Genomic DNA, 13,397 nt, shown 5'->3' on the forward strand with positions numbered 1-13,397 from the left:
GAGTTTTTGTAAACTTCCTCTCCAGAAACTGCTGCCATTCATTGTTCTTTGAAAAACTTGATGCTGATGAACTTACCAGCGATGCATTGTCAAGCAACCTTGACGTTTTAACCAGTTTCCCGTTGGTTTATTTAATTACAGTTAGAGATGAATAATCTCAAAAGGAGAGTTACACTAAATAACACCTACTCCACAACAGGATACGAGTTATAATGAAATGCTAATTTCCTATTTATTAACCTGGTTTTCATAAGTTACTGAAGTATATGGCATGGGGAATGTCATGTAATTCTTTTTTTTTTTTAAGATTTTATTTATTTATTTGACAGAGAGAAATCACAAGTAGGCAGAGAGGCAGGCAGAGAGAGAGAGGGAAGCAGGCTCCCTGCTGAGCAGAGAGCCCGATGCGGGACTCGATCCCAGGACTCTGAGATCATGACCTGAGCCGAAGGCAACGGCTTAACCCACTGAGCCACCCAGGCGCCCCTGTCATGTAATTCTAAGAATTTTGATACACATTGCTAAATACCTAAGAATTTGTAGTGCTTAAGAACTTTTTGCTAGGCTTATAATGAGGAAACCTACAGTTTGTGTAAAAACAAAAATAGGGTGTTAAGAATAGACCCAAATAACGAGTCTGGCTCCTAATATTGCAAAGTGATCCCCAAATGATTAACAATAGGACGACAAATGTTTAAAGCATCAATGTTAGCCACGTAGTCTTCATTTCTTTAAAAAATGAAATATTATAACGCGTTTATTTAACATCTGATGTTTGATCATTAAAAAAATGAATCCTCTTGCAAAACTTCTAGGCCCCTGAAACTGACACAAAAATAGCCAAAGGATTCTCTGTGTCAGAATAGCCGTTTGAATGTGTCTCTTTTCACATTTTGCCTCACTCAAAATGCTTAAAGCTAACGATTTTGCGATCTGGACAATTTTTAACATCAACAGGCAGCGATACCACTTTAAGAAAATTCCAAGAAATCAAAAACAAAAACAAAAACGTTTTAAAATTCCCACCTCTGGCTCCCCAGGATTGGGTTGCAAACTTCGACAAAATCCTGTTCTCCACTCCCCATTGGTGCGTGCTCGATCATTCATTCTTCGCCTGGAGTTTTGTGAGGTACCAAGTTGCTTTACGGGAAAGGGCAACTATAATTTATTCGGGAACTGCCCTGCTTTAGACTTTTTCATGGTTATTAATTTGTACAAAGAATCACAAGCTGGTACAGCGGGAACCAAACTGGCAAATCAGGCTGCCGAGACAACTGTGTAATTCGCTGGAAAAAGAAACGGAGAACCTCTCCTGCGTACGGGGTAAATTGACAAAGGATTTTACGACACAGAGATTTGAGAGTTAAAGAAACTTTTCCGGTTTTTCGGTAGTTTTAAAGGAATAAGCGTCAACGGAGAATTTAACATACAGGCACAATCTAAGAGTGACAGGAAGAGGAGTTTTCAGAAAGTGTTTTTAGGGTGAGGTTGGAAGAATGTTGTTTCCAAATAATCAGTGGATTTTGGGATGCTAAAGGGAACAAGGTAGTAAGAGTAATTATAGATTATAATATACCCTAAAAAGCTGTGGTGTGTTGTTGTTGCTTTAATACGGATATAAAGGGACATTTAGTAATATTATTGTAATTTTTCAGTGAAATGGGTATTTTTGTATATTATACCTAGCATAATAGACAATTCATCTATCAGAAAAGAGAAAAGAAATTAGAATCAGTTTTGGATCCAAATTTTGTGTATCTTTGTAGATTAGGAAATTCAGAGACAAATCTGCCAATGACCGAGGAAAACGTAATATTGTTATAGGAAGCAGAACCAGTAGGTAATTAACGTTAAGGATGAATTCTCAAAAAAGAAATCCAACATTTATATTTTCGAAATGAGATTTTCATTAATACTAAAATATGAAAGTTCAGGAAAATCTTAATAAACAAGAATAATTTATATCTGAAATAGCAACTTAATAATTTTTTTAGGATTCAGTCCAATATGTAATAACAAAACACAGCATCTTAAAGAATCTTTAGGTAGTAATTCAACTAACAAATATACTTAGCGATACATCTATATCTCTACAGGGCATAACTTATAGTAGATATGCAGTAAGTATTTCTTGAATGGCTTCTGTTATATGGGGATATGAAATAATAAAATTAAGTCCCTCCAGAAGCTCATACTCTAGCTGGGAAAATGAAGCTCAAAACATTTAAGTCAAAAGTTCTGGATGCATAGATGCTATTGTAGACCACAGGCACTTCAAGAGTGCAGATCAGAGTGAGCTAAAATATTCAGGGGAGAGCTTCACAGTGAGCTTACAAACCAATTCAGTCCGAGCAATAGTCAAAATTTCAGTACATCAAAAAGAAGGGAAGTGGCATCCCAGGGAGTAGATGAGCTCTTAGCAAATATGTGTAAGCCTAAAGAATAATTACCTCAGGCTGCAGCACAGGGTTCATTTGGAGACTTTGTTTTTTTATTTGTTAAAAAAAAGCAAAAAGGACATAAGTTGCATGAAGAGTCAAAATTGCCAGAATTCAAGGGGTTTGGTCCTGGGTTTTCAGCAGGAGTGAGACCTAATGAAAATAGTAATGGAAAAATATTAAACTGATCATGTAAATTAAGATGGTTCCAAAATAGAGACCAGAAATGAAAGGATTAAATATTGTAAATAATGGAGTACAGATTGGTAGCAGCCTCCTAAGAGATTTTATCCACGTAACTTCCCTTTCCCATGGTGGACTAACAAATCTTGAGGCATGGCCTTGTATTCTTCTAAAGCATTGAACTTATTGTTTAGTGATACAAATACAAATTTTACTAGGTGTGGTGTTCGTGGTGGTGCAGGAAATGCAGTAAACATGATTGTTAATCACCTTGGCTCAGTTCTTGCTCCTTTTGCCTCAGAATTTAACTGTGTTTCTTGGTTCTATTCAATTGAATTGAAGGAATTTCAACAACAACAACAACAAAAAGACAAAAACAAAAACAAAAAAACCTTATTATTGAAGGACATCATAGGAGGATGGGAGGTGTTCTTACTCGACTGTAGGCTTTCACTTGACCTGTTTCTCTGAGATGAAATTAAATTACATACACTCAGTGGGTTGCCAGCACGTACCAGATTACTTTCCTCAGTATTGGGCAAACAAAAGTGAATTAAGGATTAGCTATCCTCCCCCCAAAAAAGCAGAGTTCTTCAGAGACACCAGGCAGGGTGCTTGTCTCCTGCCTCAAACCTTGCTTCAAAAGATCCTAAGTTGTTGATCAGTGGTTCTTACTTAAGGGGACCCAGAAGGTCTTTGGTTCTGGCAAAGAACTCTGAGGCAGGGTCTCCTGCTGCAGAGGACTGATGTGGTGGGCTGCAGTACTCATCAGATCTACTCAAACATCTCTTTACTCCCCTGTATATCCTAACCATCTTTGCAGTGCAGGGAAAAAATGAAATGTTAGCACAGGGGACCTGTGTCACTTCCGGCCAATAGTGGTGAAAAGTTCATCTACCGATTTCCAGTCTCTTGATCAGCCGTGACTCCTGTTAGTTAAAGCTTGATCAGCTCGGATGTCTGAGTCACTCTGTGAATCACACATTCCCACTCCCCATGCCCTACTCCTAAACCAAGTGAGTCCAGTGGCACGAAGGAGTTAATATGTTACCTCATTTTAGGCCATCAAATCCTACCCACCCCACTTTTAGCAGGTTTTCTTCTGGAGACATTGGCATTTATTTTTCTTTAGTTTAAAATTAAAAAAAAAAAAAAAACTGCCCTAAGTAACTGAGTTTCAGGTATCTTGTGTATGAGGTGTTTAGAGAGAAAAATCACACCAGGAAGAGTGTTTAATTGTTCCTCCAGTCAACATTTATTGAGGCCTAATAGGTGCTAGGCACTAATGCATTGAGCTATCTATTCACAGAACCATATTATGATTTTAGGATTGGTTTTCAAGAGTTTGGAGCCTCTGCCACATTATCTTGGGGAATTGGGGCCAACCTAACTTAGAAAAAACTTGTAGGAGCACTTGGGTGGCCCAGTCAGTTAAGCGCCTGCCTTTGGCTCAGGTCATGATCTCATGGGCTGTGGAGTAGAGCCCTGTGTGGGGCTCACTGCTTAGGGTGAAGTCTTCTCCTCCCTCCGTCCCTCCCCTGCTTATGCTCACTCGCTCACTCTCTCTCCCTGTCTCCTGCTCACTCTCTCTCTCAAATGAATAAATAAAATCTTTTAGAAAAATAATAAAATAAATAAAAAGTCTTGTAGTCATAGATATTTAAAAGCCAGAATTACACATAAAACTGCATTGTGGTTTTACAAAAAAAAAAACTAACTAAAAAGACTAAACTAAAAAAATTTAGTTTTACACAAAAAACTAAACAAATAGTTTTTAAAGCTATTTTTAATAGCTTTAGTGAGGTATTCTTTACAGATCATAGAATTCACTCATTTTAAGGATACTACTCAATGATTTTTTTTAGAAAATTTACAAAGTTGTGCAAGCATTACCATCTTCAAATTTTAGAAATTTCCTGCACCCTAAAAAGATTCTTTGTGCCCATTTGCATGCGCTCCCTACTCCTACTCAAACCCAGGCAATCACTATTGAACTTTGTGTCTATAGGTTTACCTTTTCTGGACATTTAATGTAAATGGGATCATACAATATGTGGTCTTTGCCTCTGGCTTTCACATCGCATAAAGTTGTTAAAGTTTAAAACTTGTATCTTCATTCCTTTTCACCGCCAAATAATATTCTGTCTTATGTACAATATACCACATTTTGTTTATCCATCCACCAGCTGATGGACATTTGGATTGCTTTTTGTTTCTAGCTATTGTCAATACTGCTTCTACTAGGATGTGTGCAAGGTTTTGTGTGATCAAGTGTTTTTGGTCTCTTGGGTATATATGTAGGCATGGAACTGCTGATTTATGTGGTAATTCTAGGTAGTTTGACTTTGTGAGGAATTACTCATTCTACAGTGAATGTACAATTTTACTTTCCATGAGCGGTGTTTGAGGGGTCCAGTTTTGTTACATCCTTGCTTCTTATTGTCTGTCTCTTGGATTATGGTTGTTCTGGTGGGTGTGAAGTAGTTCTCATTAGAGTTTTGATTTTCATTTTCCTAATGACTAGTGATTTTGAACATTTCATGAGCTTATTGGTCATTCACATTATCTTCTCGGGTAAATTGTCTTTTCAAATCTTTTGCCTATTTTTTACCTGGGTTTTTTTGTCTTATTATTGAATTGTATTTGTTACATATTTTGAATTAAAGTCCCATGATCAAATATGTGCTATATTCACAAATATTTGCAAATGTGTGCTCCTATTTTGAGTTGTCTTTTGACTTTTGTGATGGTGTCTTTTTTTTTTTTTTTTGAAGATTTTAGTTATTTATTTGACAGATAGAGATCACAAGTAGGCAGAGAAGCAGGCAGAGAGAGAGAGAGGAGGAAGAGAGTCTGATGCGGGGCTCCATCCCAGGACCCTGGGATCATGACCTGTGCCGAAGGCAGAGGCTTTAACTCACTGAGCCACCCAGGCGCCCCTGTGATGGTGTCTTTTGAAACAACGAAAGTTTTTAATTTTGATGAAGTCCAGTTTATCTTTTTCTCTCATCAGTTGTGCCTTTGGTATTGTACATAAGAAATCTTCATCCAACCCAAGCTCATACATAGCCCTTTGCTTCGTAAGACCTTTAGAGTTTTAGCTCTTACTTTTAAGTCTTTGATCCAGTTGGAGTTCATTTTTGCATATGGTGTGAAGTAGGGTCCCAACTTTGTTATTTTGCTTGCACCTTTCCAGTGGTTCATACATAATTTGTCAAAAGGACTATTCTTTTCCCATTGCATTACCTGGTACTCAAAAAAAAAAAGACCATAATGTAAAAAAAAAGACCATAAATGTAAAGGCTTTTTTTTCTGGACTCTCAAACCTATTCCATTAAGCTGTATGTCCGTCCTTATGCCAGACCACACTGTTTTGATTACTGTTGCTTTGTAGTAAGTTTTGAAACTGGGACGTGTGAGTCCTCCAGCTTTGTTCTTTTTCAAGATTGTTTTAACTATTCTAGGTCCTTTAGATTTCCATATAAATTTAAAGTGAAATTCTGAAAAAAAAAAGGCAGCTGGGATTTTGATAGGGGTTATATAAAATCTATAGATCAACTTAGGGGGTATTGCAATCTTAATAATATTAAGGCTTCTAATCCATGAAGATAATGTGTCTCATTTATTCAGGTCTCCTTTGATTTCTTTCAACAATGTTATATAATTTTCAGTGTAAAAGTTTTGTACTTCTTTTGTGAAATATATTCCTAAGTATTTTATTCTTTCTGATGCAACTGTGAATGGAAATATTTTCATTTCATTTTCAGATTGATAGATATTCAGTTTTTGTTTATTTTGTATCCTGCAACCTTAATGAAATTGTTTAACAGTTTTAGTAGGATTTTGCTGTTGTTTTCATTTTGTTTTGGGGTGTGTGTGTGTGTGTATGTATGGTGTCTCCCTTAAAATTTTCTACATATAGGATCATGCCACCCAGTAATAATATTTTATTTCTTCCTTTCTAATCTGCATGCCTTTTATTTCTTTATCTTGCTTTAGTGCAGTGATCAGAATATCCATTACAGTCTTAAATACAAGTAGAGATGGCAAACATCCTTGCCTTGTTTCCAGTCTTAAAAGAGAAGCACTCAAATATTCACCATTAAGTGTGATGTTAGCATGAGGTTTTTAAGAAGTTTTTATTAGCCCTTTATCAGGTTAAGGAAGTTTTTTCATAAGTAGGTTTTGGATTTTGCCAAATGTTTTTTCTGCATTTATTAAAATGATTATGGAATTTTGCCCTCTCTTCTAGTAATACAGTGTATTGCATTAATGATTTCAGATGTTAAACTGACTTTACATTCATGGGATAAATCCCCCTTGGTCATAATGTATAATCCCTTTGTTATGTTGCTAGATTTGGTTTTCTAATATTTTGTAGAGGACTTTTTGTGTTTATAATCTTAAGGATATTGGTTTATTGTTTTATTACGTCTTTGTCCAGCTTTGCTATCAAGATAATACTGGCCTCCCAGAATGAGTTGAAAGGAATTCCCTCCTCTATTTTTGGATAGAATTTGTAAAAGATTCATATTTCTTCTTTAAAGGTTTAGTTGGATTTACCACTGAAGCCATCTTGGCCTGGGCTTAGCTTTATGTAAATATTTTATATTAAACTATTTACTTGTTATAGTTCTTTTCAGATATTTTATTTCCTTTTAATTCGGTTTTGGTATTTTGTATCCTTCTAGGATGTTTTTCCTTCTCATGGCTTTTTGATGCCTCAGCTTACATATGGGCAAAGTTGCTTTTTAACAAGTACACTCTCATACAGTCATAATGGTTGTTATTTCCCAGGAGCCACTGCCCTGGGGGTCCTGCCCCTCCCTCAAGCTTCCCTACATCCCCCAACAAGTCAGCACCTAATGGTTAACATCTGTAACAGCAGGGGAGCTTCTGATCCTAGTTCCAGCATAGTTGCCATCTAGATAGACTGGTTGGTCCTCCTCCTATACCAGTTATTAAATTTTTGAACATCACCTCTTGGAAACGGAAGACTGAGACCCCACTTCAGACTTGTTCCTCCTATTTTGATCTGAGACTGATCATGTGCTTCAGCACTCCACTGGACAGGTCTGGCAGAATTCATCAATTGATTGGATATGTCTGACTGACAGTTGTGGGCACTGAGAGAGAGGCCTGGGAACCTTTCCCCAAGGCTGGCAGGGAGAGGGTACTGTGTGGGGCCTGGGCTGATTTCTATTGAAAATTTAACCCCCAGCTATGGCTATTACAAAGAAAAGAAAAGTAGCTGATGATAAGCATGTAGCTCCAAGTAAGTGAAAGGAAGACTATGTCTGTGCTAACAGATGTTATTATAAGATCCAACACACATTGAAAGCGACACATATTTAAAAGCAAGGTCATGGGTTCAAACATTTCCAGAAGCCAGGCAGGGGAACGTGATTCGTTTAATCAGCTCAGAGATGCACCTTTTGGTGTTTAAACATCTCTGAAATTGGAATGCATGTTACAGTTGATGGCGAATCTTTGTGTAATAGCAGTGTTGTTCTATTCTTATTGGTTATAAAAGACTGGTATATCTGATAATCCTATAAAAGTGATGGTAATTTAGGTTAGATTAAATTTAGGAAATGAGTGCCAAGGGGCATGGGCTGGGAAAACCCTGACATCCCTTTATGTCAGCCTTTCACTTTGATCTTTTTTTTTTTTTTTAAGATTTTATTTATTTATTTGACAGAGAGAAATCACAAGTAGATGGAGAGGCAGGCAGAGAGAGAGAGAGGGAAGCAGGCTCCCTGCTGAGCAGAGAGCCCGATATGGGACTCGATCCCAGGTGTGGACCGTTAAAATAAGAAAAAGGCAACACAGGAGCAAGGACAGGTAGCAGCTACTTTGTTGCCTCCCTGTTCCGGAGCTATAGGGAGTGATAGTAGGTGATACCTTGCTGCCAAGGCTTCTGCCATTCCCCCCTCGCTGATGTTGCCTGAGATGACATAGGCCCAGTGTGGAAGGTGTTGTGAGTTTTCCTAGGAAGCCAGAAATCCCAAAAGCTAGATCTTTACACATATGTGAAAACTTCCAATTTTAAAATAATGGCTTAATTTTTTTTTTCACTTTCACTCTCTGGCTGAAAATTAAAGACAAAAAAAGTATGTGCAAAGTAGATCCAGCCTGTGAATACTTGAATTATAACTGTTGCTTTAAGGATTTAATATTAGAGGCAACGTGAGAAAAACCACTTTTTAGAGTTAAGCCAAAAAAGAAAGAAAAATCAGCTCAATTTCAAAGTTTAGCACTAGGTTCAAGGCCCAGAATAGCAAATATTACAGAACGTATTACTTACGTAGCTTCTAAAATTTCCTCTCTGCCTCCCCTAAGTAGAAGATCAAGTGTGGTTAAATCTGTCAAAGGTGTTACTTTTCCTGGTTATAAAAGCATATGATTAGTTTTTAAAATGCAGGCTTAGGTTTCCAAAGTAAGAGTATTTGCTTCCCAGTGCTAAAGATGGGTCAGTGAAAGTCGGGACAATGTGGTGGGAAACCACCAAATTATGAGAAGACCCGGGTCCTGATTCTGCCTGTGTGACATTGGACAAGTCACTTGGTTTCTGTCAGCTTCATTGTCCTCAGTTATAAAATAGGGATAATTATAACTTCCTCCGTATCTCCCATGGCTGTGGTAAGGGCCACAGAAGATAAAATATGGGAAAGCATAAAGTGTTACATAATCATCAGTTGTGATGGTATTTTGGTATTGCCCAAATCACATGAATAGCTGGACCAGCACACAGACTTGAATCTCGGATTCCCCCTCCCAATCTCCTGCTCTTTTTGTAGACCACAACACTTACTGAAATGATCAAATCATCAAAAGTGGGATGAAGAGATGAGAAGGCTTAAGTCAAGAGCTTGTTAGAAAAAAAAGCCAGCCATTATCTTGGCATCCAAGATAGCACGGAGTCTCTGTACAGCGGGGTTTCAGCAAAGCTTAGACGTTGAACCTATGGCTTAGTCTTTCATGTTTGTTTGTTTGTTTGTTTGTTTGTTTGTTTTAAGTCTTTCATGTTTTTGAAGGGCTATCCAGGAATGAGTTTTGCTGGGACTGATGGATTGAGTTTTGCTTTCTCACACACTGGCCTTCAGCTAGTTTCTTTCCTCTCTCATGTTTTCAGTCTCTGTTATTTCATGAAGGAGAGAAAAGCTCCCACTTTCTTCCTTCTTGGTGAAACTGTAAAGCTCTCTTTTGGATTCTTAAGGAGTGGCCACACTTTACCTTGATAACTATGTCCAGTCTAACCTCTTCAACATTCACCTCTAGCCATTTCAAATCCTATTTGTATGTAGACATGGAATAAGTCACTAATCTTTTTAAAAAGGAAAGGAAAAAATATGACCTTTAAAAAGATGTCACTCAGAACTAGTGGTATATTTTTAACTTCTCTTTTGTTTTTTAAATTTTTTAAGTAGGCTCCACACCCAACATGGGACTTGAACTCATGACTCTGAGATCAAGTGTCACATACTCTACTGACTGAGCCAACCAGGTGACCCAGCATATTTCTAACTTCTAAGTTGGAGATTCTTATATAAATTTTCTCCCACAGCCTCAAATTCAATCTGGCTGAAAGCAAATTGATTATCTTATCAAAATGACCATTTCCCTTTACTGACTACTTCTGTCCATGGCATCACTGTGTTCTAGGGATCAGTAAACTTTTTCTGTGAAGGGCGAGACAGTATGTCTCTCTTTAGGCTTTGAGAACGATCAGGTTTCTGTCACAGATACTCACCTCACCTGTTGTAGTACAAAAGTGGCCGTAGATAATATATAAATTATTGTGTTGTGTTCCAATAAAGCTTTATTTATAAAAACAAACAGTGGACAGCACTTGGCCCATGCCACAGTGTGCCAAAGCCTATCTAGAGTTCCTGGATGAAAATGTCAGAGTCAGTCTTAACTACCTCCCTTCTTTAATTTTTACATCGAAGCAGTTCTCAAGCTGTCATAATTATTTCTTTCAGTAATTCTTCTTATCCTTCCTTTCACTTCCCTTCTTACTTCCACTGTGCCCCTGAATTCATTCTGTGCAATATTCAGTGATTCGTTTGACTGGTGGTAGGAGTTGGCTACAGAACCATACCCACTTACTGAAGAGGGTACCAGAATTTCTAAGGAGAAGTTTTAAGAAGGATATAGAATATTCTAATTTTACTTTTAGAGAAAATGCCTACTTTGTCAGAATATAAACTATAGAAAGTAAAACCTGATGAAATCTTTTTAGATGGTAGGTCATGGTTAAAAATGGTTGTCAGACATTGCTCAAATTTAGAATTTCCCAAGATTATGCAGTGTTTACAATTGATGATGTGTAAAGTGATATCAGGTGGAACACAGACCAACTTTTAAAATATTAATACTTATGTTTTTATTTTATACTTGATCTTAGCCAAAAGGCCGAGACGCGATCTTATGTTTTTATTTTAATGTGTATTGGAGAAAATACAACATCAAACCCATAATATCACTGATTATTTATTAGGGTAAAGCCGAAGTAATATTTAGGTTTTTAAAAAGTTAAAGGCTTAAGGAAAAAGTTAATATTGTAGGCAGAATACAGATACGCTAACAGTTATCAAGATGGTAGGAGACTATCTAAAGTTTGAAAATCAGTGGCCACTTTGCTTCCTGTGGTTCCCATTACATTCAGCTATCAATTAACAGATCAGTCTCAGCATTTTCATTTCTCTTTCTTGAAAAAACCTTCAGGGGCTCATCACTATCTGCCAAATAAAGTCAATCAAACTCTTAGCCTAAAATCGATGTGTTCTAAACCTGGCTCCAGCCTTCCAGGTCTCCTCTATCTCCTTGCTTCCCAAACTGGGCTCAAAAAGCACCAGTTGCGGGGCGCCTGGGTGGCTCAGTGGGTTAAAGCCTCTGCCTTTGACTCGGGTCATGATCTCAGGGTCCTGGGATCGAGCCCCACTTTGGGCTCTCTGCTCAGCAGGGAGTCTACTACCCTTTGTCTCTCTGCCTGCCTCTCTGCCTACTTGTGATCTCTCTCTCTCTCTCTGTCAAATAAATAAATAAAATCTTAAAAAAAAAAAAGTACCAGTTGCATAAGATTTAATGAGTATTTCAGAAAAGAGGATTTTGTGGTCCAAAAAGTTAGGGGAAATGTTGCATACTATAATCCCTCTGAGGTATATTCACAAGGAATTATATGACATTAAAGCCTTTGAGAAGACTTGAGGTAATAAAACTTGTCCATGTTTATGGTAGAATCCTCCTTTTGTGGAACCAGTGTTTGTGTTTACCAACTTAGTTGATCATCTTTGTCAATAACCCTCTCTTGTAGATGGTGCATTAATGTCTTGTGGGTCTTGTGTACTAGAGGGGTTGGTTTGGAACATGCTGTTCTGTATCCATGTCCCCAACCCCAGATACAAACCAACCACCCACAGCTAGCTAGAGCCCCATTTCACCTTGCTCTTCTGCCTTTGCTAATTATTCACTCTACTTGGGGTGCTTTCTCCTCTCTGTCCTTGTTCTCAAAAGCTTTTCAACCAAGCAACCTGATTTCCCATAACAGTAATGGTTCTTATTTCTGAAGTCTTACCACTTTTCACTCTTCCAACCTTTCTTACCACCCAGTATCAGTAATATGGTATCTTTTTTTTCCTGCTAGATTTTACATTTCTTGGAGTTACTGTTTTCCACGTAGTGCACTGCTCATAGTAGGAATTCAATAAATATTTAATGAATGAATGACAGTAGGGTGAAATTTGAGATACCTTATCGGTAGTAAATAATAGAACTGGAGTTTGAAGGATCTACATGGGGAGAGAGACAAATGGGGAAGGATCTCTGAAAGCCTGATTAGATAGATAGATCGATATAGGTCCATATCGATCTATACAGATAGATCTATATCTATATAGATCTATATATACCTATATCTCTATCTATAGATACACACACACGCACACGTATTTGGAAACAGCTTTATTAATTTATATACAAGAGTGTACAATCTGATAAATCTTTGCTTATGTATAAAGCCATGAAACTACCACCACAATCAAGATAATAATATCACTATTGCCCCAAAATGTTTCTTCATTTTCAAATGATTCTTCGAGATCTCTACATCCTCCTCCTCCCTGTATCTTCTCCTCAATCCCCCTCACCACCAGCCCAGTCCAAGACAACCACTGATCTGCTTTTGGTCATTATGCGTTGGTTTTCATTTTCTGGAATTTCATATGAAGGGAGCCACATAGTATGCACTCTCTTCCTTCTGGCTTCTTGTAACTGAACCAATTCATGTTATAACATATCTGTTTCTTTTTATTGCTGAGTATTATTGCAATATATAACTATACCACAGTTTGCTTATCCATTTACCAATGGATGGACATTTGAGTTGTTTCTGGTGTTTGGCTATAAAAAATAAAACTCCTATGAATATTTGTGCATAAGTTCTTCCATGAACATATGATTTCATTTCTCATGTTAGCATCTAGGAGTTAAATGAATCATGGGCGAGGGGAATGTTTAGCTTATTAAGAAACTGCCACGTTGGGGCGCCTGACTCAGTCACTAGGACATGCGACTCTTGATCTTGGGGTTGTAAGTTGAGAACCCACATTGGGTGTAGAGATTACTTTAAAAAAAATAAAATCTTTACAAAAAAGGGACTGCCAGGTGTTTTTTTCCAAAGTGATTGTAGCATTTTGCATTCCCACCAATAGTGTGTGCGAGTTAACGTTCCACCTGCTTAAGTATCATCAGTCTTTCCAATCTTAGCCATTC

The 13,397-nt window shown here is 37.5% G+C and overlaps 1 protein-coding gene across 2 annotated transcripts in view; it reads left to right on the top strand.

The window, feature by feature from the left end:
• The first annotated feature begins 1,128 nt into the window (after positions 1–1,128).
• TTC23 (tetratricopeptide repeat domain 23) overlaps positions 1,129–13,397 on the top strand; it is a 99,304-nt gene continuing 87,035 nt past the window's right edge. For both annotated transcript variants that reach the window (XM_044231021.1, XM_044231022.1), the window contains exon 1: positions 1,129–1,323. The gene's annotated coding sequence lies outside the window, so the exon portion shown is untranslated. The remainder of the gene's footprint in view (positions 1,324–13,397) is intronic.

Source organism: Neovison vison, chromosome 13 (assembly GCF_020171115.1).
Source record: "Neovison vison isolate M4711 chromosome 13, ASM_NN_V1, whole genome shotgun sequence".
Taxonomy (NCBI): Eukaryota; Metazoa; Chordata; class Mammalia; order Carnivora; family Mustelidae; genus Neogale; species Neogale vison.